General features: G+C 43.2%; 2 long non-coding RNA genes across 2 annotated transcripts in view; both read left to right on the top strand.

Moving 5' to 3' along the window:
- LOC139109531 (uncharacterized) overlaps window positions 1–22,780 on the top strand; it is a 28,254-nt gene extending 5,474 nt beyond the window's left edge. The window contains exon 3 of the long non-coding RNA XR_011546847.1: window positions 22,675–22,780. This is a non-coding gene — a long non-coding RNA (uncharacterized lncRNA). The remainder of the gene's footprint in view (window positions 1–22,674) is intronic.
- Window positions 22,781–22,787: 7 nt separating this feature from the next.
- Window positions 22,788–25,490, top strand: LOC139109530 (uncharacterized). Its single transcript, XR_011546846.1, has 3 exons — window positions 22,788–23,014; window positions 23,209–23,750; window positions 24,031–25,490. It is a non-coding gene; the product is annotated as an uncharacterized lncRNA (long non-coding RNA).
- Window positions 25,491–26,422: the final 932 nt, after the last annotated feature.

The raw sequence follows: 26,422 nt of genomic DNA, 5'->3' as shown, positions 1-26,422 counted from the left end.
GCGAAACGAGACTCGTTTCAAGTTTCAAGATATTATAAATTTGCAGCTGCGCGAGTATTAACGATTCGCGTAACGTATAATTAATCATAGGTGAATACCCGTCATTTTACAATTTATAACGATGGAAATATCAACAGATTGTCAGACAGGAAAAATTTTACTGTCGCGATAAGTACGTGTGATCGGTGTTCTACGACTTTTCGGAATAAAAAGGCGACAGCTTAATGCGCGCGGAGATAATAAGAAGTTTAATTTTCACCGGCTGCTTAAATTTATAAACAGTTTTTGTCGTTTGTATCCCATATTTTATCGCGTACATTTAAAACTCTTTTAAATATGAAAAATGCGAAGTGAAATATTTGCAAGACGAATATTGAAATTCGTAAACGTTAATATAATACCGTGTTATTAATTATCAATTAAAAAATGGAGACCCGACGTATCAGGTTGAAACGCGTCTTCGCGACAAACGGGACACGCGGGAAATCTGGGGAAGAATATATGCGTAATGAAATACTCGCGGCCCCCTCCTGGCACGTTAATAATCTTCGATTAAAAGTTCATTGCAATCCGGAATTTTAATTGCTATTAGGACGGCGTGGCTATCGGTTATATAATTACGGATTGAGCCCGCGAAATTAACGAGGTCCCGTTTCAGGGACCGGCATTCATTTAGCCGACGTTTCGCCTCGACTTGCCGCGAACAATTTACAATATTTCTTACTCCAAGTGCTCCAAGTACTCGAAAGTTTATGAGGGCGCACGGCCGGTTGCGTCGCCGGGCGATGCTGCAACTAATTTGCAATCCTCCGAAGCGAGAGGGCGAAAGAAGTCGCTGGGAGGAAAATACATTTTTAATACGCGCGCCCGAGCGAAGTCTTCGGAGTTTAATATTTCTTCTTAGTTATATCGTCTATTTATCGCGAGGCAATTACACTCCCGCGCACCGGCAACGTACTCCGGGCTTTTTCGATTATTTCAACAACGGTAAATTGTTCTTGCGTTTCCCCCATTTTCATCGTTTTAATTCGTAGAAATAACCCGTTTCATCGCGTGAGCCGTGTTTAAAATCCGGCATAAAGTTTGAAATATTTTTCACCTCTTTTTATTTTCCACCGACTCTCACCGACGACACAATCATAACAGATGAATTGATAAACAGTTTTGTACGATTTGTTATTTTGCCGGTGTGTATCGCTGAAAATATTTTTCTCACGGAAAAAGGATAAATGCAAATGCGCATAAAGGAAAATAAGCAAATGTAAACGGGGTCTGCGTATAAAAATTTAATTTCTCAAGAGTTTCTTGAAGCAGTAACGATAACGTCGGTTACGAAATACCTTTAGATGAAACGTATGTCGCTCTCGAGTGGATCACAGTCTACCCGCAGGTTTTTGGATCTCGTGGAATGTAAAATCTACGTCTTGTAGGTAATATACGCGTCGTGCCCGTATCCATCGCGGTGATTATCTATAATATGGGCACTCGAAGAAGAAAAAGGCCGTAAAGCGAAGCCACTTGAAATCTCTCGTTCTCAAATCGAAATTCTGTCGTCATCTATGCCCCTATGAATCTAAAATTATTTAAACCACATCTCTCTCCTCTTCCTCTCTTTTTCTCTCGCCCGTCGTTATTACAAATGTATCTTGTAAGTCATTCGTGCGTTCTCGAGAAGAAGACCAGTCGTCTAGGACCTTGTCATTGAGTGATGATTCAAGCCTGCGGGCTGTACGAATTATTGCGCATTGATATTTACGAGGATTTTAAATTCTGCTGGTATAATTAATTCTTTTTATCCCGAAGTTGCCAAGGCGGTTTGGAAAAAAAAAAAAAAAGAATCTTATTAAACATCTATAATTAACGGCGCGTTAATTAAAATATATTACCGTTCCGCGTCATCGCATCTATTTCTTATTTTATTATCTCGTTCGTCGTGACGCTTAACTTCCGATCGTTATTCTGACTATATTCTATCGCGATTTTATATGTGCGATATGTGTGTGTGTCTTAATTTTCGTGCTTCGGGCCCACGTTCGTGTAGCATAATTATTATGCCCTTTCGTTTGACAAGCTCGAAACAAGGACCGTTCCCGCATATCGATTTCAGGATCGATTGCCTGTGGGTACGGTGACTTTCGTGTGCGCTCCGCGCGGCGATTAAGATCTTTTTGGGGCTTTTTCTCCGCGGTCGCTGGTGATACCAGACACGTTCTCGGCATGTGGCCAATACATACCGACTACGGCAATAAGAGAGAAAGGGAGAGGAGAGCTCTCGCGTCCCCGCTGCGTGTTTCATGCATTATACGCCGTATTTACCGAGGGATGCTGGTGGACAGATGCGTAAGTGGACGCAAGTCCTGCTCCTCTCCTCCGTAGGGGAACGAAGCGATACTCGAGCATTAGCGTGGATGCATCGCATTGCTCTCTTGCTTCTGCCGAACGAAAAAGAATCCGTGATCGAGTGGGCATTATTCAGATAGTCGCGAATCGACAAACGTCTCCACGACATTCGTACAAATCTCGGAATACACGTATGTATATTTAACGGTAACTCGTGATACGCGCACGCGAGCTGTTTTATATTCATCGAGTCACGTTTCGTTGACAAACTATATATATATTTTTTTTTTTTTTTAATATATTTATATAAAAGATTTTAATATTTATCTGTAACAAGGAAATAAATTACATAATTTAATTAAATGTGACAATAAAGCGAGACGGCAGGTATGAAACAAAGCGCATGCATTTCGATTAGCAACGAGAGAACGAGCAGTTTCTTTGGCTTATACGGGGTTATCGTAAGAGCTTCTCTGATTGTACGCGGCGCGTGCCCGCATCATCGAACTTTCACGCACAGATGCGTGTTCATATACTACATCGCATCCCGTGCGATGAAACGCGAAACAGTTATTGGATGAATATCGTAGTACCAATCTCGAGTATGAACGAGGTCGAAATGGTTCTTTAGATATCCCGGCAGTACTTGAAGAACAGCATCTGCCTGATTACATCGCGGCCTATCTGAGTGCGCATTTGCGCAAAATTAATATGATTCTAATATATTTTTATTTTACAAAAATCGTATTGTATTTCTTGGGGGGGTTTTTTTTTGTCGTTAAATAATTCGTCGATGATCAAATACAATTATCAAAATGTCAAACACGATCGCGTGTATCGTTGCGGGCGTAGGGTTGCGCGTGCGATAAGCCAGTGAGATACAATGTTATCCGAACTCACGACAATACGATAAGTCGGTGTCACTTTGCATGGCGAATGATAAAGCCTTTATCACCTGCGGTTTATACTCGCATAGGCAAACATGAGGCATATCTTTTTATTTTTTTTTTAATTTTTTTTTTCTTTCTATTTCTGTACCTTGAGAAGTTAAAAATTACATGCGTATTTATTGCGAAAAGAATTCGAGGCTTGGCAACGTGCCTCGCTCCCACGTTTGATAAATAATTCCGTGTAGGAAATATCGCTAAAAGCAGAACGTTAAACGGTCGCAGAGATTGTAGGGGTTCGTTCCTCCCCGCGAATCGCGATATTATTTCGCAGCCGGCGTCGCCACGTGCCCGCAGATCTTATCTATGGGAACGCATGGAAATAAGGTGCAAGCCGCAAAATCGGCACGGGGGTAATACTGGTACGCAGTGGTGGGCACCCTGTATCTCCCGTCAGGGCACGCGCCCATTGCATATCTATTCGCTCACACGCGCACGCACGCGTGCACCTATCGCTGGTGTTGACTTTGAAATTCATTTTCTACCGAGAATTTTTTTTTTTTTTAGAAGCCTGCGGTACAAATTAATAAACTATAATTTTGACGTTGCTTCAAAATTTTGCAATAACGTTTATAATTAACTTTGTTTTTAAATTAAATTAAAAAACGGTCTTTTCGCTCGCTTTTGAGACCGGCTTTCGGATTTACTACGTGGGAGTGAGTTTTCTGTCGAGAGCATTACGTTCCCCTCAAAATTTAAGTACAAACACGTCGATATCCTTTTCCCGATATATTTGCATCCCTCGACACGAGTCTCGGCCCGGTGCGCGTAAGGGAGGGTGCACTCTTTCTTCCTGCTCCCCCCCAGTCCCCCCTTCTTGTACTCGTGTGTACATACCCGCGTGCAGGGCCAGGTGGTGTGACGTGGCTTTCGTATGGGGGCACGCACGCATGGGGGTCCTGCAGGCAGCTGCGGCCTGGATCCGACAATGCATTGGCATAAAAAAGAAGTCGGGGCACGAAGCGTCGAGACTGTAACGGGGGGAGGAGGGGGGGAGGAGGAAAAGAGAGAGAAAGGACGCGCAAGGGGTCGACATCGTCGCGGCTTGGTGGCGATTAGAGGGAGTCCCGCCGTAGGCTTAGACTACCAACCATTCTGACATCCCTCGTTCGGAATGCCGGAATTTTTATTGGGGTGTCTGACCCGGCACGATTTCGCGAGGCGTGATTTGCAAGCCCGAGTCAAAATGATCTCGTAATTTCGGCGACGCAGCTTCTCGCATTGGAATTTCAATAAGAGAATAATGCAGTATTAACGATCGCGTAGACGATCTTTAGATTTGCCGAAATTTGTAGTACATATGTTGCATTACCTTATTTACGATGCTAATTTGAAAAATGTAAAACGTGCAATTTTAAATTTGCTTGTTGGGTTATTTATTAGAGGAACTGTAAACATTTCACATTAAATTATTAATATTATATTTTAATTAATATTAGATTGCCTTTACAAATTAATAATGATTAATATTATATCGCGTTTTGTCCATCTCCATGCGACAGCCATATAATTTTATCTGGAATTAATATTATACTTTAATACCTCACTATGAGATCGAGCTAATTTTTTAATATTATATTTCGCAAACATTGCATATCATAAAACGCTAGCAATAATTTACGCTCCTTTTCCACGTAAATTAAAAAATTATGTTGAGCCTTCTACATAAATCTTAGCTAACGACTTCTTTCTTTTCTTTTTTTTTTACGATACGTTAATCCTTATTTTCGTCTGCCGTGCCGGTGGCCATATATATGTCAGGTCAAGGTGCAATCCTTGAAACAGCCTGTCTCAAAGACGCGGGGAGGGCGGTCGGTAAAGGTCGCGTGACGTCATTGTCGTGTATACGTCACAAAAGCAGGTTGTAGGACAAAATGTAGACCTCTTGTAGTATGCGTAAGTTGTAAAATTCATTCACCCCGAATATCTCCGCCGGCACCTTACGAGGGGTTCTCTCCTTCGAGGGTTGCACACAAAGACGCGTCCCGGGCTTACGGGAAAGACGTTTGTACCGTGTGCCAAGTGTACGCACAAAGAGCCCCTCGTGAACTTGCCCAAAGAATTTCTTGGGGTGATCAAAGAGAGGCGATGCAGGCCAAGTGTCGCGAAGTGGGAAGTTGGGCGGAACAGGAAATGCAAGGTGCTCGCATTATCGGACCATACGAGATTTATTTTACACCTGACGAATCGAAATCTCTTTCACGACAATACTTAACTTCCATACAATAAGAAACTCACTGTTTTCGAAATCTGCTTTGCGATCGATATCACTTTAAAACTTGAAGATAATAATTAAAAAAAAAAATTTTTTTTTTTTAATTTATAAATTACAATGTAAAAGATTTTTTTTGTCGCGTTTAAAAAAATACATATATATATTTTTTATTTATCGTAATGGTAACGTGATTTTTTTTGATACTTGAAAACATTTTCTTGCTTAGACAATGGGTTTTAGAATAAATTAAATTATTTTTTTAATTGTATAATGACAGTAACGCGATATAACGATAATGGTTACACATTTATACTAAATGCCAGTGGCACTAACGCTGTCGTGCATTCACGTTACTCACTCGACGATCCGATCTCGATGAGATCGTATCACCGTGACGATGGACAAACTACAACGTTCCGCACGCCAATGTCCAAGTTAATTTCTAAAATCTTTGCGCAGATAAGAATTCCGAACAGATGTTAGCCGTAGAAACTTCTGTCGAGTAATGAAAGCATCGAAACGCTCCTCCCAGTAGTAAAGTGTCTAATAAATAGTTCGGCATGTCAGACGTTTTGCGCCTGTTGCACCGACCCTCGTTTAATTTAACCCTACATTTTACTTCGATACATATTAACTATTTTTCGAAAACGTAATTCATTCCGTTTCACGAAGGTGATTATCTCTAAGTTGCTTTCACGTAGGTATTAGAAATTTATTTATTATTTTTTTTTTTTTACATAAAACTATAAACGAAACAGTTGAACGGAATCGTCAGCAGCCTCTAATAAATTCTCTCGTCCGGAGTAACGCATTTCCTTCATGTTGACGTTTGATTTATTTAGTTTACGTCGAGTTTGCGCGACGCGTTATTTTAATAAAGCTCGGGCTTCATTTAATTTCGTGATTCGGGCCGAATAGTTGATGTCGAAATTTCGAATCGGCGTCCGCTAATTAATTGATGCGCCGACGATTATTGCGTATCGACTCGCCGGAGTAAATGGATATGAAATATTTCTCGCGACTCAATCACGTTAGATACCGCTTCGGAAGGCAGGCAAACAGCGGGCCAGTGATTTACCGGTGGACAATTGTTTGCGGTGTAAACGTGCCTGTCTCCGATGTGATGCTGATCCGAGAATTCCGGCATGCGAGTGCGTCGCGTTGCGTGCGCCAGGCCGGGGAACACTCGTGCCCAGCACGTCGCGCGTAAAGATGTATGCCTTAACACGGTAATTAGACGAGGCATTATTCCAGCATCGAAAAGCACGCAGTTGCATATCGCAACGCCACGCGTCTCTAGAAACAACGACGTTTGCACGCAACTTGGTCGTTAAATTAAATTTTATTCGCGCGCACGTTTCGCGCCGCGTTTCGTAATGAACATTTTAATAATGAGATGATAAACAAATAGTAAATCAATTGTCAACTGGGTAACTGAAAAGTAAGACACGCCGTGCTCGCGGAACGTAATGTCGGTGAAATATTATTTTCCAGAATAATTTTGTCGCTAATTATTTACCGCTTGAATTTCATTAAATTAATTACTTATTACATTGTATAATTATCAAGGTATCAACTCGTTTTAACAACAAGCCTCTGAAATAATGGCATATAAAGTTCTATCGCGATATATTCCATAACAATGAAAATCCTGAACATACAATATTGCGTAAACGCCGGCACGCGATGAAAACGCAGGAGTCGCCCGCAACACTTCGGCCGGCATTAGTAATCGGACGGATATTCGCGTGACCAGCAACGACATTTGGCTATCGTGTTAACGCATTAGTAAATATTTCTCGTGGTTTCGTAATTTATGAAGCATTGATCCTCCAACATCCTGCCGTCATCTAAATACTGCGCATATCTTGCGCGAAAACACATGACGTTTTTTATTATTACGAGCGACGCCGTGTCACGCGGACGAATTAAGATCGATATTCCGCACTTATCACACAGGAGAATCGAATCTAACTCAATTACGCTCGCCGAGGTATTAAAATATAATATATAATTTGGCTGATATTAATAGTGATTTACAATTTACAAGCAATGTTATCCGTATAATTAACGGTCGATAAAGCAAGACGAAAAAAAAAAAATGTGTGCGAGTGTCTCTCGCTAGATTGATTTCCCGACGCAATTAAGAAAAATGATAAAATCTACTTGACGATGAAATGCATGGCGTATACTTAACTGCACTTCTGTCTCGTTAAACTAATTATGCTCATAATTGCACGTCGCCCGTCCGGGCGCATTTATAATTGGATGTTATCGGAGACTCCATGATATAATGATTAGCGTTATCTCAGGCACGTGACCGCGATGACACAAAAACCTTGTCAGTCTTGTTCAATTACGCGACCGGGAAAAATAATAAAATTTCACAGCTCGTCGTTATTTATGTTCGACTTCGATGCAAGCTTGCGATATAGTGGCCCGTGAAAATTTTTCGGCCGCCTAAATAGTTTTACGTCATACGTACGGGCGTTATCGAGGTTTCAATTACGGGTGCACTTTGAATTTTACGCGGCATCAATTTTCATAATTAATGTTCGGCGTGTATTTACAATTTCTCTTGTTATCGGCTTTATTTTCCATTGGCCGAGCGATTAATAACGGTGGATGGAGTCGCCATTGCACGGTAAACAAATAACAGCGGTAAATCGTAATACATTAGAATAATTTTAGCGGTTTTATTTATACAATGCGATCGCTCGGTGTATTGACGCTATGCCGGACGTGTCGTTGCTCTCGTTAATTAACGGGCATAAATTTGTCCCGGGCTGAGCGCGCGAGCGCCCGCCGACCGCATATCTTTCCTCTGCATCCCATATGGCGCGTGTGTTTACAAGCGCGTGCGGCATTACGATGCTTAGCTATTAATTAATTAGGGAGGCAATTACTATGCAGATAGATGTATCTCCTGGCGATCGTGGCCGCCGTCGCGTCGTATCGCGCCCCGCGCCTCCTCCATCTGCGGTGCGATTAAACTTTTCATTTTCGGCCACGATGATACGACGTAAATAGAACAGGTGGTTAATTTAACTGAGCGTAGGGTAGCTGGCACGATCGAGATGACGGCCGCAATTCCAACGGGCTAATTATATCGAACGATCCCGCACCGAGGAAGAAAGCAGAAACTGTCTAGGTTCGCGTCGAAGTCCTCGAATCCTCTTTTATCTACGCACGCGTGTACGACCCTTTTGATTCACGCGTAATAAGCGTAATTAGAAGTGCATTCGCAGTATCAATTAGTTGATTCGGGTATCTGGGCGGGCACCCACTCGCCGACGGAACGTTCGGTTTCGCAGTTAGGGTCTCGACGGTGGAAAACTGGCGGTGTTTTTCCGGGTAAGCGAACGCGTCCTCTGGAACGATGCGGAGGGAAAGGGACAGGTCCGTCGAGGACGAGAAGAGAGCTGACTCGCGTGGCCGAAGTCTACTTCGATATAGGTTCGCCGTCGGAGAGCCCGTAGGCACGCACGCACTCACGCATCAACGCACGCATGCATGCGTACGCTTATACGGCACGCGTGCGGCACTATGCACACGCTCGTGCCGCGCGCGGCGCAAACAATGGCGCAAAATCATGCATTGTGGCGATGTGCATTGTGAGCCGGAAAGCTGTGACATCGAGTTCGGGCAGCTGCGCGCTTTCGTTCCCCCTCCCCCCGCGGGTTCCCCTCGCCCTGATTCGATACCGCCCCCTTCGACGTGTCCGTCTTCTTTCACCCCTCGTAGCTGCGATGTTCCGGCTTCGGGGATCGAAGGGGAGAACTCGAATCCGGATCCGACCGGCTTGCCCGCTTCTCTTCTTCTTTCCTCTCTCTCTCCCGCATTTCGCCGGAGGCAGATACGCGAGGAAATTTGATTTGTCAAGTATATAATTCACGCGCGAGAATTCTCGAGCGCGCGATGAATCCTCCGATAGCCCTTCTTTTCCGGCGGTTAACTCCCCTCGTTTCATTTTACATGCGAAATAATAAAAAAAATCTACGCGACGCGTAAGAATGCGTATACACGACGAACGTACGTAGCGACCGCGAACATTCGTCGGCGATGCGCGTTGCTGACGTATTATTTTTGTAACGATTGATTTATTTATGAATTTACCCGTTCGCTGTTCGTTCGATGATGCGCATCTTAAAAAGTACCGCGACCGATCATAGGAATGCAACGGCCAATTATTATTGCCCGTAAGCAAAATAACTCCGTGAATAAAATTTGTAAAAGCGAACAGTTCGATATCTTTCTTCGGGACGCGGTAGTTTCGTAGGCATGAAAAGTAAGTCGATTTGTACAAGGAATATATACTTCGGGAATAAAGTTTCGCGTCGCTGACAAGGTGTGCGCTTTTTTCGTTCCCTTTTTATGTTGTTTCCGGCGAAGATCGTTGACATCGGGGCTAATGTACATAGGTGGAAATAGCGGTGCCCGAGATCGAGGAAAGGTGCGTTCCACGTGGGAGGCGCTCGTCGTAGAAAGGGTATAGCGAACGTGAAACGGAAAACTGAAAAATCTGGTGGGTGCCACGACCACCTGGACAATTCTGCCGTACCGCATTAACATGTATCGAACAGATGCGCTTGCCATTACGATAGCTCGTGGCAGATTGACTCGTGGACTGTTATCCGACTATTATCCGACTAAACGATATCACGGCGGTAATAATAACAGTAGAATAACAATAAAACAGTACAATTACTAAATCACTGTCGACCAGTGACGGACTTTTATTAATTTATACGAACGGGTGAAAAATTGTGTGAGCGTTAAGTTATCTCTTGTTAAATAAAAAATTAATGAAATTAGGAAATTAAATTAAATTTAATAATTGTATGAGCTTCCGTGAATCGTTTAAACTTACGTACTAGGTCGCTTGGTATCGATTTCTTTCTAAAATTGAAGAAACATATTAAGAAACGTATTCGCCGCGTATCGGACTAGTGGCCGCGCTCTTTTTCCGGGGTGATTGATTACTGGAGGACCTTTCACAATCCTTTTCGCGGCGCGTGCCACCAACAGATGCAAAAATCGGGAAGGGCCCCGACGAGGAGAGGCAGTTCGTTCCACTCGACTGACGTGTGCAGATTCATGCGCGGACCCCTGAAAAAGTGGCGGGTGCCCATCGTCGTATTTCTCGTTCCCCTCCCGCGCGCATTTGCTCGCCGTTGGCAAACATTTCTGACGTAACGCGCCAGTTGTCGAGAAAGGAGGATATCACTTTCCCCGTTTTCGCGCGTGACACACGTACAATGAATTTTCGATCGATTCCGCCGAAATTCGCCTCGTCCGTAGCGATTCAAGGGAGGTTTTTGTTTTCGCGGCACGTTTAATCGCTCGATAACGAGAGCTCGCATCCCTTTCATTAATCTCACAACGGGGCAGGTTTGATGTACAACGATCTCTTTACAACTTCCTATTCTTCATATTTCTTTTTCGCTCGAAAGCTTGAGGGCCGCTTCTTCAATGTCCTCGGAGTATCGTTGCGAGCAAGTTGGCACGTGCGGTTTCATTCACCGTCACGTTTTCGGATCAGGCCAGAGGCACGAGGGGGCATCTCTATGGCTTCTTGCCGTAGGTCGCATTACGTCTCCGGGCCATTCATGGCCCGTAGCCCACGTGCTAGATACGCACGCGTGCTCTTACTCCGCCATACGCAACCTTAAGTCCCACACCTTTCTCTTTCCACCCTCGTCTTCATTCCGCTCGGCTGCGCTCGTCCGTCCGATAGATCCACAGACGATAGATTACGCCCGGCATAGTTCTTGCATATTTGATTTCGAATGCTTGAATTAAATTTAATGTAATTAAAAAATTTCCACGCGTTAAGTAATCTAAAGCATATTTTAGAAATGTGTTGCGATTAATTTTGCATACTGTTTGTTGAGTGGTCTTACTTTTATTTCATATATAAATCAAATATGCAGTGCCGCGTTCGACCATTAGACACCGTTTTTTTTTCGGTTTTTCTTTTTTTCCCTCGGCTCGTTCCTCAGCTCATGTCTCTCTAGAAATCGTTGACGCGTATAATTGACACAGCCATTGACAATGGTCACTCACGTGGTAACTCTGCGTGTATGTTACACCGACACGCATCGTCGCGTAACCTCGACTTCCGCTTTTGGTAGTGCAACCCAAGTTTCTTCCTACGAACTTCTAATAAGGGAGCGAGGAACCCTAAACGCGTGCCCTGGCGAGCCAGAGAAAGATTACGACGCCCTTTCTTTAGAGCGAGGCTTCTTCTTTTGTCAAAGGGTCTTCGAGCAAATAAAACACATTGGTCACAAGGTGTTACACGACAAGCAGGTCCTACTTTCTCGCCTTTCTTTCCGAGCGCTTTCTTTCTTTTCTTTTTTTTTTTTTTACTTTTATTTTATTTTTTTTTAGATTTGTATAGAATTGTGAAAAAATATTATTATCTCTTTTTTTACCTTTGTTTCTTTTATTCGTTTCCTTGTTTCTTTTTTGTGCCATAGCGATCGCCAGGTCAATAACTTAAACCCTTTTTTTATTATGCAATAAAATGAGAAAAATATTACAAGGGGTTTATTGGCTCTTTTGTCTCTTTTTAAGTGATGACTCAATACTGTCTTTTTTTTTTTTTCGATTGTTCGATATCGTAAAAGAATACATTATTAAATGCATAATGAAATACGATGACATCCACGTAGTAAATCAATTAAATAAATAAATAAATATGAAATTAGTGCTCGCGTTTCTGCATTCATTTATTTAGATTACCTAATGTGACACGCTATTGCAACTTTGATGCATTTCCGTTCAAGTGTATCTCGCTCTCGGAAGATCTCAAATTCAGAGAACTCGATAATTATATCCAGAAACCTGGCTTTAAGATATCCGGCGTTTTATAAGAAGTTTGCGCTGATTTCGACAAAATCGATCGGAGTTATAAGTATAAATTGCTCCGATTTCTTCGCCGTATATTACCACTACGTTGGAAAGAGCGTGGACAGACGAGGAAATGTCGAGATAAAATGCAATGATAAAACATTAAAAAAACACTATGTATTCAAAAATGCGACGTACAATTTTAGTGTAATCCTACTCGGTCGACAGAGTGAAAATAATTTAGGTCGCGATTAATATTATGGCGCCGTACAGACGGACATAGAATCCCTAGGAGTTTTACTTATGCAAATATTTTATAACGCCTATATACGTCCAAGTGTGCGTGTGTTTAAGCACGAGAATATACCTGCACATTGAGCCACATTAAGTTTAGAAACATAATTGAGCAGAAATTTGCGATACATGTCTGTGAATTGTTAAATGCGGTTAAAACGATGCAATAATAGCTCTCGGATGATAACGTGATATCCGCGTGACAGGATATATTTTAACGAAAGATTCGTCTCGTAACAGAGTTTCCTATTTCAGTCCTTTTGATTGGGCGTTTGAAATTTTTCACATTGTTACGCACCGGTGATTAACGGCGACATTAACCAGATGTAATATTAACGACGGCGCTAATGAGCTTTCGACGTTTTTAAAAACCGCTCGCGCTTAAACGGAACGGCGAAACGGAAGGAGAAAATAACGTCACCGCGACATTTAGGTATTTTATTCGTTACGTATTTTAATCTACCGCACGACGATGATTTATGTATGATATGGGATCGATTTATTATTAGATGAAATTAGATAAAATTAATGTGTCCATTTTCAATATAAATGTAATCTAATGAGAAATGGAAGCCGAAGTTACTTTAGATATCTGAATATTTAAATGAGCCTCGTGAAATTTAGAAATTGAAATATCGCATTTTTAACGGATGTAAGAAATCTCTATATAAAGTACACATGCTTTTTATCCCTTTTAATTTTCTTTTCGCTCCGTGAAAGCGTAATCAAAGGATTACTACTGACGTGTTAAAGCTTGAAGGTTTTTCTTGAATTTTCTTCGCGCCCGCCGTAAAATTATTCTCTTCGGAATTACGTGCTAGCGTCAAAGGTATATTAAGAGTCGAGTTTTAATTTTTCTCGCGCTAAACCTCTGGCATAAAATACCGGGATATCGGATATACATTTATGACGAAACTTTTCGACACTTAATTAGCGCCCAATTTATATAATTTGTTTTTTTTTTTTCATTTTTTTTTAATTACTTCTCAATTGTTAAACGTCTGTTTCTTTGAAGTGCGCTATCAAGTTCCTTTACAAGTTTATTTAATGAGAACCGTGCGTTTCACCCTTTTAATTTCGCCTCGGGAAGGACAGAAGCACCGCGATCGGAACCACCGTCCGTTTCGGTATCGCCCCTCCTATTTTTTACGCCTAGGCGTCGCGCAGCGTAATAAATCACATCCTGGATCCTGGGTCGCGTAATACCTCGCAGGACGACGGCGTGCGGGGCCCATGCCTTCACGCACGAGCGTGCAGGCCGCGCGGTGGCACACGCACATCGAAAATTACGGCACAGGGGAACGAACGGGGAGGGGGGAAAGGAGGGGATGATCGGGGGAGGCAGAGAGAAAGCGTGTGCCCCCTTTGCAGAGCCACGGGGTGACTCATCACCTGGCTAGACCCCGTAAGAGGTCGAGCGGCATTGGAAAGGGCAGGTGAGGACGCGAGCCCTAAGCGCGTGCGGAGAAGGGTGCACCTCATCATCCCCTGTTTCCACCGGGCCCGTTCCCCTCCCCCCGTCTCCCCCTTTTTTTTCCCTACCGTAAAAGAGAGAAGCGAGGGAAGAGGCCAAGGTGCGTTTTGCGGGCGTTTTTCTTCGTTTTCTTCTGTTTTCTGTCGTACACGCGTATTTCGCATTCTCTCCTCTTTCCTCGCCGATCCGTTCATCGCGTACGCGTCGCCGGAAAGTATCGGCTTTCATTAAAATTACCCGAGCGCCCAGCGGATCGATTCGCGTGATGAATACTCTCGCACGTTCTCGACACGACGCGCGCGGTCACTTGCAAGTAAAATACAGGATGACAAGATCGAGACGACGGCGAATGATAAGCAAAGCGAGAATGTAGAGTTTTAAGATGTTCCCTCGAGTCCTCAAATGCAGTAGTACCCGCACCCCGCGGATGCAATTGAGATCTTACTCCTCGGTAGTAGCGTGAAAAATTGAACGCGTATCGAGGGTACGGATTATTAACAGCCGTAATTGGTTGTTGAGTATTTAAATACAAGCGATAACCCTTTGCGGCTTGCGAGGAAGAAAGTTGAAAGCAGGAGCGGTTTTTAATAAGCACTTGCGCGCCGGAAAATTATCACGATATCAAAGGCCGGGCTCGACACTCCGCCATCCGGTGGCTATATGCAGCGTGCGCATATTCTCACATGCATAAATATAGCAGCGCGTTGCGCCCACGGCGACGCGACACACCGCGCTACTCAATGATTCCATTTATCGCGTAGCGCGCACGCGGAGACAATCTGCGCGCAAATTGTCGGAAGTCGTAATATCAATTAATGCGGCTCGCCAGGTTCCCATCTGGGAAAATCGAAATTCCGCGCGTAAAACGAGACCAAATTTAATTAAAATTGCTCGACATCGCAGCCAGAAGCTCCCGGGATCTTTCACGTGCATCTCGAATATATCGATGCGAGCGCCGAAACTGATTTCCGTAAGGGTTCCTTCATCTTATTACAAATTGAGATCCCGTGTTTTCGCGTCCAATGAAACCCGAATCTCGCTCCCGGATTAACTTAATCATCGGCGTTGAATAATTCTATCGTTTCCTGCTGTTGAAACTGGAACTGCTAACGTGAACTCTAGATTTCTCTGTTCCGTAATTAACGGGAATGTGGGAAAATATCTGATATCGCCGCTCGTTACATTTTTTAGCGGCAACATAATTTTAATAGACCGGGGATAATTTCAGACCTCTCCCGTCACGCAAGAATATTTTTTCGCGGAAAATTATAGGAGCGAAATCGAGAGAGAGTATATATCGGCCGTTAAAAAAATCCCTTTCTCGAGGACATATCTCGGGTATAGTTACGCGAACACCGTGATACGCGGAGTAGCACCGTTTGAAAAATACAATGGGAATCGATGCGAATTGCGAGCCGCGCGCGAGATTGTCGTCGGCCGCGTCCCTTTTTCTCAGCCGCGAGCGAAAGATAAAGAGAGAGAACGGCGGGGAATTATGCGCCAGGCCGGCACAAATTGATCGTGTGCGTGGAATCGATCAAGGCCCACGTTGCGACGATTGTGTCTCTCATCGCCGCCAGCGACGACAGCGATTTTTCCTATATTTCGGCGTCCTCGGAACGGTGACGTAACGCTTTGCAGATAGAGAGGATAGGTGTACTGTCAATTACATCGATCCGCCGCATGTAAGACATACGTGTGCATAATATGTGATGCTCGTGTGCGGCCGTGTGCGCCTCTTTCTCTCCGCCACACGCGAGGACGCACACCGGCGGGATTCGAACTTTGTTTTCCCGGCCGCCCCCTATGAGAGAACGTCGCGCGCCGTCGGGGCGCTTCGCTAATTTTTCAAATTCAAACAGCCGAGAGATAATAGCCAGCGGCTTCCCCTACCCTCCCCCCGCGAGTCCACCCCGTCAGAGATAATAACTGCTGACCGGCGCGACGGTGAACGTCGCGAAAGTTATTGCGCTCGGCTACGACGGCGAGCCTCGGGCGAGAACCCACGGGGTTTTTTCCCTTCGCAAGAATTACTCGTGCACGCCGCGAGTCCATCGAATTAGATTTTTTTTATGCTCGCATCCCCACGACTTTGCCGTAAGTCGGCCGCAGAAAAGGACTCGATGTTTTACGTAAATATTCTCATACTCCGTCGTGCCTAGGGTTCTTCTCAGGGCAAACAGTACGAAAAAAAAAAAAAAAAATGAAGAAGAGAGTCGCGCATAAGTCAGTGCATTATTAAAAGAAAAAAAAAAAAAAAAAAGATCGACAGGTTGGAACATTTTTCTCTCAAATTTAAAACTGCAGATATTAACAAAATTTAATATCGCTTTGTGTGAAATAAAATTTACAAAAAAAAAAAAAAAAAAAAAAAATAGAAAAAGGTAAATGCAAAAATGTCACTGTAATTATCAAATTATCGTAATTGCGCGCGTTTATGGGCGTCAAACTTTTTCAAATGTTTAATTTCGTCAAAAATTTCACCGTGCGGCGCATTGTTGGAGGGAACCCGCGGGAGTTTAATAAAGTGCGTGCGCGAACGTTAACGAAAAAAAATTCTGGGTGGGAGAAAGGGACTATTTTTTCCCCTGCATTTTTTAAATTTCTTCGGGGCGGGGGACCGGCGAGTTGAAACGAGCCCGGGGTACTCGATATCGGGACGCTTTCACCTACGTCTCCTCCCTCGCTCTTTTCCAACCGATCATCACCATGGACACCGGTTGTAAGTATCGCGCCGGGTCCTTTGAACGTTGACCATATGGCGTGTCGTGGCACGGCTACGATTTGTGTGCGCCCCAGCGCCGTGTATCTCGCATGTACGCAACCATAAGATTTCATTAATTACCGGTACGACGAGGCCAGGCGCCAGCCCCCCTTGAACCGGGCAAGGGAGGGGGCGTGAGAAGGACCGGAAAGACATAATTGCACACGTCGGACGCGCTCGTTACGTTATTACATGGCGGTGGACGAATACGCGGGGGCCGAGGATAAGCCATTGATGGATCGATCGTCCACGGGACGGATATACGCGTCCCGTCGTGTCATAACGCGTCGCGAAATCGGAGAGAGTGACATTTCGTGTAACGCGGTGACGTAGTACGGCGCTTGATTGAATTCGTACGGGAATAATTAATCGCGGCTAGATTGCATGCTATTTCGGCGTACGCGCGATCCGCGCGACTTCGAAGCGATTTGATCAATTCTGTATGGCGTTATCAGCTGTCGCGTGACACGATTCTCGTATTCCCCACCTCCCTCTGCGCGAGAAGACCCCCCCCCCGTACCTTGGGATAGATAGGAAAATGAAATAATCACGGCGAATGCGGGAATTAAGCGCGCTGAAAAAGACGCAACAGCTTTTTAGAAATGCACCGCGCGTCGGGTTAATAATTGGCGGAGAGAAATCCTGTTACGTCAGCGGTAAAGTTCGTTGTTCGTCGGGGAGTTTGTTTAATTTATAACCGCCGCAGAATTTCACGCGAGATACCGCGCGACGACATTTACCCCGCAGTTTTGTTATTTGCACCTGCGACACGATATTTCCAGCGCTCTCCGTCATTGTCAACGATTCCGTCGTTTGCAAATTCGGAAAGACACCGAAGGCGCTGAATTATGCTTAATTATACGAGGCTGGCAGCGCGTTAAAGCGAGAATGATCGCCGCGCTGGGTTTCGCGAAAGGAGTTCGCGAGTTATATTTATGGAGCTAATGGACTTCGGTGTGTCAACATCGCCCGTGGCACCGGCCGAATATATCCCGCGATTTAATATTGAATCTGTAGGAAATTTGTCTCGCAATCTGTTCTTAGGTACCCGATGCCGCGTAGAAAAGAGGGCCGGACGTTTAAGAGGCACTTTCGATGCAAATCCGGTGCACCCTTCTCGACGCGTCTCCCTTCTTTTCTCTTGATCGCGAACGCTATCTAATTTGCCGCCGTGCGCCGCCGCAAAATTTGCGAAGCGTGTAGCTACCGAGGTTACGCGCGTTTCCCTGCCTCGTCTTGCTTCGTCGCGAGGAAGTCATATTCCGCAAAAAAAAGTTGCGCCGCCGGGTCGCTCCAATCGAGCAGTTCTATTTATAATACATGTACCAAAAAGTTCAAATTATTTCCTTTAATATCTGTTTATCGAGTGAACCGACCGGCGGAAACGTTACAAGAACTAGGTTAATAGATGTAAATGTCGTTAGCGAAAAATGAGACCGAAATTTGTCGAGTAATCTACACTGCTTGGGGGAGGATGGCGCATTTCGTATGCAAAAAGTCGGGCGATCTTAGGCCACACAGGCAATTTCCCCAGGAAAGCCTTTTCACGAGAGCGTCGGAGCGGCTCTCAAAATCTATTATGTCTTCGACACGTCGCTGTCGGAGGGCCCTAACTTATTCATGGACCTGTTGAGGCGTTCGAGATGCGTTTAGGGACGGCGAGCAGGCAGACGCGGAGACCCTGTCCCCTTTCGTCTCGCCCGCGAGTAGATATAAGGGTAGTTAGCGCCCTTCCCGCCATCCGTCGTTTCGGGGGAAGAGGGATGAAATCACTACAGTGGCCAAGGACTTGTGAAATTGCCCGTTTAAAATACAGGACGTCGCGCGCTCCGCGTGTTTGCCAGATTATGCGTAACACGGTGCCCCGCGAGTCGTTAACGTTCTAGGACGGAGGCGAATCGGCCTGCGGAGGAGGGAGAGAAATTCAGGACGGCATTGCGTTTTAACGTCGGAATAATTTGGGATTCTATATACAAGCGTAAAACGGTAACTGCTTACAATAATAGGAGCGGAAGCTATTTTTCGCCCGGCGCTATTTATATTCATATTTCGACAAGACACGTTCATCGAGTAAAGATACGATATCTCGTGGGTTAATGCACTCGTTTACGAAACTATAATAAAAGCGCGAGGTGGTATATCGCGAAATAAACGGAGCCTACCTAGGCAACGTGCCCGGCGCGATCTGAATTTGTACTTACGAAAGAATTTCGCGGTCGAAAGAATTTCTTATTAAATAATTAGTCGCGTAATAGTTCGTTGCTCCCTTCGTAGACATCCGTCGCGAAACGTCCGGTTATTGCCGTGCAATAGTTACCTATCCGGAGGTATCTATCTCGAGGTATTAATAATAGTTAGAGGTACAGCCCCCTTGTTAAGTAAAGAACGACTTTGTCTAGCTTCCTTTTCCTAGTCTACCACTAGTATTCAGTAGTTGTTCTTCCGATGCCCGCGAAGAAGGCGGGGAAGGGACGCACGCACGCGAGTAAAGAATAAATTGCACACTCGAGAATGTAACTCGGACGGTCGGCGGGTGGCCGGTTTCAAGAATTCCGCACGTCCGTCAAGGGAGAGGGCCGCATACCTTGCATGACGAGGCATGCGTCGCCAGGGATAATTGGCCGGCTATGCGTGTCTTTACGCAGCGAGCTGAAAGAGAGGTGAGGGTGGGGCCCGGCGAGGGTGGCTTCAGGTTGGGGTGCCGCACGCAAACTTACTAGAACAATTATGATTCACCTGGGACGGGACGTTGGTATAGTTACTAAAATGCATCCTTATCCCTGGTTACGCCCGCCACCAACGAACCTCGTTCGCAATACGATTTCCGCTCGCTTGTTACTCGTCGATCGTTCTAAAAGGAAACTATAAGGGAAATACGTTTGACGAAGATAATTTGAAATATATTCACCGCGGAGACGGCTGGAAGGAGACGCTTTATCGTCGACAGCGTTCAAACGTTACAATTTTTTTTTTTTTTTCCGTTATTTTCGTATAGATATTATTTCCGTCACTTTTTATTTACACGTGTTTGTTTTGCGTAAAATTGATACAAAAATTTCAGTCAGTAAATTGGCATACGTAAATATGTTAAATTTAACATAGAGCTTGGTTTTTTTTATTTATTTTTATTTATTTTTTTTTTCTTTTTACCGTGTGAAAAAAAAAGTGAGTGGAATTAATTGAAAGAGAATCTAATATCTCTCGCGAAAGTAATAGTTTCGAGAACGTTGCGTCTATTTCGCGCCCGTCACTGCCGTGAATGAACCTTTGCTTCGCGCGGCGCTTCGCCGGATTCGGGCTAAGAATGATTTCACCCATTTTACGAGCGGGCAACAGAAGCACGAGGACAAACGAGCGAATCGGTGACGATAACGCCCGGCCGGGGTGCTGGTGGTGGTGTCTAGACGTCGTCGTCGTCGTCGTCGTTGTCGACGACGTCGTCGCACTGACTCACTCGACGCCGACGCCCGACGCACACGGTGGGGCACGGCTAAATATTGCGTGCACGCAATGACACATGATGCTTTGAAATAGTTCCACAAGCTGTGCGTTGATTCAACGGCATATCCGACTCGTGGGGAAGGAAGAGTTATTGGCGAACGGCGAGGAAGCGCGCGGAAACGGGCCGATAATCCTTGGCAAAATTGTCAAGGCAAGCGAAGGCGTCGCGACGTCAGTAATGAACCTGAAACCCGAAAAAAAAAATTAAAAAAAAAAATAAAAATAAGCAAACGACTGAATTTAATAACACTTGTTCAATTAGTCTACAAACCAACTATTATAAGACAAAGGTTTTTAATTTTTATATTTTCAAAAATAAACAACGTTAGACTCGAGTGTGAATAATGACGCATCTTGATTCGTACCGTGAGACGATATTCGCTAATCGTTTATCACATTTTCCAAGGCGAGCGCTTTTCTCGGATAATTAACAAATTCACCGAAGAATTAAGCTCGAGGGTTTCGCGATGTTCATTTTGACAACCGTTTGTTACTTGACGGGAGAGCTTCGCGTGAGGAAGAGCGGGGTCAAGGGTCAACAGAGACTCCGAGGAAACGCGTCTCGGTATAAGAGACCGCTTCCAGGACGCGGCGGTAATAATTTACCGAAGAACTCTATAATTGGACCTTTAATCTCGTTTACGGCGAAGAGATCAAGCGGCACTCTGTCAGGGTCGCGTGCGCGCCCGGACGAGAAAACGCGCGTTACATTCCGGTGCACCACTACGCCGCCCTGTAGTGGTGTCGCCCAAAATAGAGCCGCGCCGTAATGTCGAGGACTTCCAACGTCGTTTCTGGGACATCGTCGATAGGGCGATTCCTCTCTAAATGAAAAGCCGTGCCTCTTGCCACGTTACATCCGCGATCATTCGCCTGTCGCGCTTACGAAGCGATCTAAAAATCATTCTTTGGACGTTTCTCTCTCGAATCTGTTTAAAGTATTTTATCTCCAGCATGATGCGAAGCAATAATGATAATTCTACGGGTTTATCTTACTGAAGTTTTTCTCTTTCTGCTACGTACGCTTTTTTCTATATGATAAAAATTTGTAGGTCGTAAAAATAGAGATGCCAGGTAGTGTCGCCGGTTACGAAACTTTTTCGGGGCGTTAGACTAATCTCGGAGAATCTCTCTTGCGAAAGGGTTAGCCGTGAGTCACTCGTCGGCCTATTTCGACGGTGGCCCTTGAGTCATAACGCCACGGGACCGCTATCACGACGCGTGATGCATTGGTTCACCGGTGGCAGTGTGTCACGCGACCCGTGTTTCGATGCGCTGCGTCGCGACGCTCTTTCTCGCGAACGGCGCCTAAAGGCTCGTTGCCACCGGCGTAGACGTCGCCAGAAATCCTACAACGCTTTGCCTGATCGCGTTTTAGACAACACGGTCGACGCACGAGGAATCGATACTTACAACTTTGCTTTTAACTGGGAAATTAATTAAAAGCGCATAAAAATATTCTTTTAAACGGTTCAAGTTATTTTAAGCGTCTGTATTAATTTATATTGCACGTAGGTACGTAAAGCTGTGTAATTCCGCCGCAACGTATCAGATTAGCGCGTTAGAAATACTTTTTTATTAAAATGTCAGTATTATGAGGATATCTGGTACATCAAAAAGCAGATATGACGTTTGCTGCGGCAATGATAGTTAGCGTGGTGTATATAGAGACTCATACAAAGCACGTAGTACATAAATGTACTGCGGAGCGCCGGCCGTTGAAGACTGAGAGAGAATGCAGCAAACGCCATAATACACATATGTATATGTACATGAAATAAAATAATTATATATAAAATATATATTTGTATAATAAAATATAAAATAATGTAACAAAATACCAGCATATAAAATAATATTAATGCAGAAAAGATTCGCTCGTGTAATTCATGTGTAATAAAATATTTAACGACAAATACTAATTATTACATATCAGTAGCGAGAGAATCAATTGTTAGAAATTTGGCAATGATTAAATTCTTACACCTTCATTTTAAGATGGGACTATACATTACAAAGTGTGCTTTTGCGTTTGCTTTTTCTACGTTAAAGAATAGCGTGTTTTACATTTTAAGACGAACCGATAACACGCACACGCATATATGTGGAGAATATTTTTTAAGAAAATACTTTCCGCAGAATGCTTAAAAATAGTTATAACGGAGTGATTTCAATTTCTCGCGATTTACATTAAGAAAAGCGGTAGCGTTTCGCGTATTTATACATTTATATTGTAAATTTATTTCTTTTCTTTATCTAATAAAAAATTTTCTTTTCTGTTTAGATAAGAATCCGAAGAAACCAGTGCACCTTCGCCGTCACATTAATGAGTATACAAACTGCGGTTAGTTTGTCGGTCAAGTTTTTTTTTTGTTTTTTGGTGTTGTTTTTTTTTTTTTTTTTTTTAGAAGTATCGTTTAATAATAGATCGAATTTGATTATTTGAAGCTCAGAAACGCGAATATCGATCAAGGTCGCGCGAAGATTTTAAAGATAAATTTTTTTATTAACTCTCGCGTCTGTAAATTCACGATCGTGGCTATCGCGAATATCTAAGGTGCTGAAGAAAGGTACCCGAGGACATCCTGAGATGAGGCATCATGCACCAGCGGAGCAACTCCTGGGTAAGAATCATTTCCTCTTTACAAAAAACTAATAGCTGTGCCGTTCAGATAACAGACAACTTTATTTTTTAATATTTAATTGATAATTTACGTAGAATCGCGTACACATTTTTTTTCTTTTTTTACTAAAATATTAAAATATATTTTTGCATCTAAATATGTATACATTTAAATGTTATCTTTATTTGTTACAGATCACCTATCTTTAACTCCGCTGGTCAAGTAAGTGGTGATGGGTTCTTTTATCTATTTTAATTTAAGAACTTCGGGTGGGAAAAAAAAACTTTAAGTCCGGAGAAATATCTTTTTAAAAATTCGCGTTATCGGTACTCCGCGCAATCGGTACTTCGCGTAAACCAAACCCTGCTTTTTAGTAGTAGTTGTAGTAGTAGTAGTCGTAGTCGTAGTTTCTATATATTTATTTCAACTTTATTATACGCAATATAATAGTTTGTTACAGTTCTACTGTCGTAACCGATCGAACGTATTACGAACCACGGTCGGGGTTCGTCGCGAAATCGCACAAAGTAACCGGGCGACCGAAATTTACTTATAATTTTAACGGGAGTGCCGCCAGTGTCGCGCGAATAATATAACAATCCGCGCGCGTATTCGCGAGTGTCGCGAGTGACCTGTTATTCTGAATGCTGAGAGGATGTTGTGACATGTCATTCTGAATGCTGAGAGGAGGAGCAGGTCCAGGAAGGACATCGGGCATCGGCAGAGCAACGTTTGGGTAATTATCTCTTCTCATTTATATTAAAGTAACAATTTTTTCTATTTGTTTGACTAGTTTTATCATTCCAAAAATAATTAAAGAATTATTGAAAAGAAAAAAAAAAAGATCGAACTTTAGAAAAATAATTTTTATAAAATCTTTATGGAAAATAGATAATGTATATTAATAAATAGCTTTTTAAAAAAATCAATTAAAGTCGCGTGCAAAAATTATATTTAAAATGGATTTTTATTTTATGCATATTTTTCATATTTGGTTTTTTTTTTGTGTGTTACAGATGGCATCTTTCCATGGCATCATCATTGCTGAACTCTGCCCGCGTCGCATCGAATGTAAGTCGCATGTTTTATTTATTAGAGCAACAAAATTACGATAAACTTATGATATTTTGATATATATTTACAATAATTAATCATAATAATTAATTACAATAATTTACAATAATTAATAAAATTAAAAAAAATACAACTCGTAAATTTGTTGCCTATACTAGTAGTAGTAGTGTAGTTTTTTTGCCATGTAGTACAATTCGCAAGTGGAGAGACTTTCTCAGCCACTTGCGGCGAGATTCGTCCTCAGCCACTTGCGGCACAGACGAACGTTTCTTGCCACTTGCGGCACAGACGACGTTCCATGCCACTTGCGGCACAGTTAATACTTTTATTAATTCCCCAATCCGATCCGATCCGCGTAAAAAAATATCGTTTCTTAATTCGCGTACGTGTAATAAAATCGTAATAATCGTTATCGTAAAAAAAATCGTAATAAACATTATCGTAATAAAATCGTAACAAACGTTATCGTAAAAAATTCGTAAGAAATTTATTCTTGATATAATTCTTAATAATTAATTAATTAAATTAATTAAACTAAATTTTAATAATTAATTCTTAATAAAATTAAAAAATGTAACCTACTCATAGAAAACTAATAATTATTGTAACTCACGATTTCTGTATTTGGCGTTTGTATTTTATAACATTATGTTAGCGTTTTCCGTTTTTTGTATTTGTTTTGTAAGCGGAGCGGAGGTCCGCAATGTACCACGCAGAGTGAATAAACATCTTATCTATGTACCTATCTATATTATGATTTATGATTTAATAACACTTAACCTGAGGTTTTAATCTTGCAGTACGAAACGATCAACTGAAAAAACATATGAGGATTACGAGAAATCTGCAACAATAAACTTCGTTTCGATTTAACTGCGGCTTTTTTTAAGACAGAAGAATTATGCGAAAAATATCGTTCTTTGATAGATAATTGAATTATGCCAAGTCAGGATATAATAAATTTTCATTTATTTAGCAGTTTCTTTTTTCTCAAGATTTACATTTCAATTGCGACGATTATATCGCGCGTGAAGATAACTTCGTAGCTTCGACGATAGCTTAGAGGAAACATTTTCTTCGACATTGATAGCTTTCTATAGATGCGAATGTGCGCGGCGGTGTGAAATTCCCACGCGAACCCAACCGCCTGTTCGCTGGGGGTCCTTCACAAGCGAGAGGAACATCGATGTGTTAATTACCCTCGTCTCCCCATAAGCTCCGGCACTCGAGTTAACGGATATTCCGGCGCGTCCCACTCGAACTTGAAATTCCCACGCCACAACGGGCTTGATAAATCGATAATTGATAGCGAAACGACCACGCATCATCCCTAGAAGTGGTACTTCCGGTCGAGTAGATTCGGCTATTATTTTCAGAGATGAAATTTACGAAAAAATAAAACTTCAAATAACCATACTAATTAATGCTTAAATAACTGATTCTTATCACGCAATTATCTAGAACGAAAACGTTTAGAGATAAAATATTAACTGGCAGGAAAAAAAAATAAAATTTAAATCCCTTAGACAATCCTTAATAATCGTCATCGGATTTTAGTGTTACTCCACGTCTTTAATTTTTAATACTTTTACTCGCGGTTGCTTAAAAAAAAAAAAAAAGAATTACGATTTATTTTCATCGCCAAGCGATCGCTCTTCCCAGGAAGTTTCTCAATTCGCGAGTGCATTCTCTAGGACTGTCTCGTTTTCGAGATTAATGTTGTCGTCTAGGTGATTACTGACGGGTGCGATCGGTCTTCAACAGAGAAACTCGTGGGACCCGTTACACGGTACCGTAACTGCCGCGCTTCGTCACGAATAAGTTTTCGGGGGTCTCTTCGAAATTGCTGACGGTTGATCGGTGATTCATGCCGGACAACGAGGCGATGAGGTGCGGCCGCGCCGTGTCGAACGTGTCCGCGATGCACGTGCAGGTTGAAGGCAGACGGAGGCCCCTGCACCTGCGTCGCAACGGTCGCACGAACCGGAGTTGAGTACGCACCGAGTAGGCACGTGGGTGTTAGAGAGGGAAAAATTGAAATATACATATGTATACGGGGGAGGTAACTCGCATTGCACCCGCGTCGCGAATCGCCGGACGACCGAGATACATAATGACACTTGATTCGATAATGTTCGACCGACTGCTCCAAGTTTCCTTGTAATTGCACCCTCCGTCGGCTTCCGATCTCGAGCGACCCGTTTCTCCCCCTTACCTTCCCCCTCGTCTGCAAAACTTGGAACATGCTAATCTTGTCGTTAGACAGATACATTGTGATTAAGGGCCCCGACATTTCTCCACCGAGGGTTTTAACGTTATGTGTATACGCGGCTT

This window comes from Cardiocondyla obscurior, linkage group LG18, assembly GCF_019399895.1.
Source record: "Cardiocondyla obscurior isolate alpha-2009 linkage group LG18, Cobs3.1, whole genome shotgun sequence".
NCBI classification, from domain to species: domain Eukaryota; kingdom Metazoa; phylum Arthropoda; class Insecta; order Hymenoptera; family Formicidae; genus Cardiocondyla; species Cardiocondyla obscurior.
The sequence above is the reverse complement of the archived record's forward strand: the minus strand, read 5'-3'. Positions and strand labels throughout refer to the sequence as shown.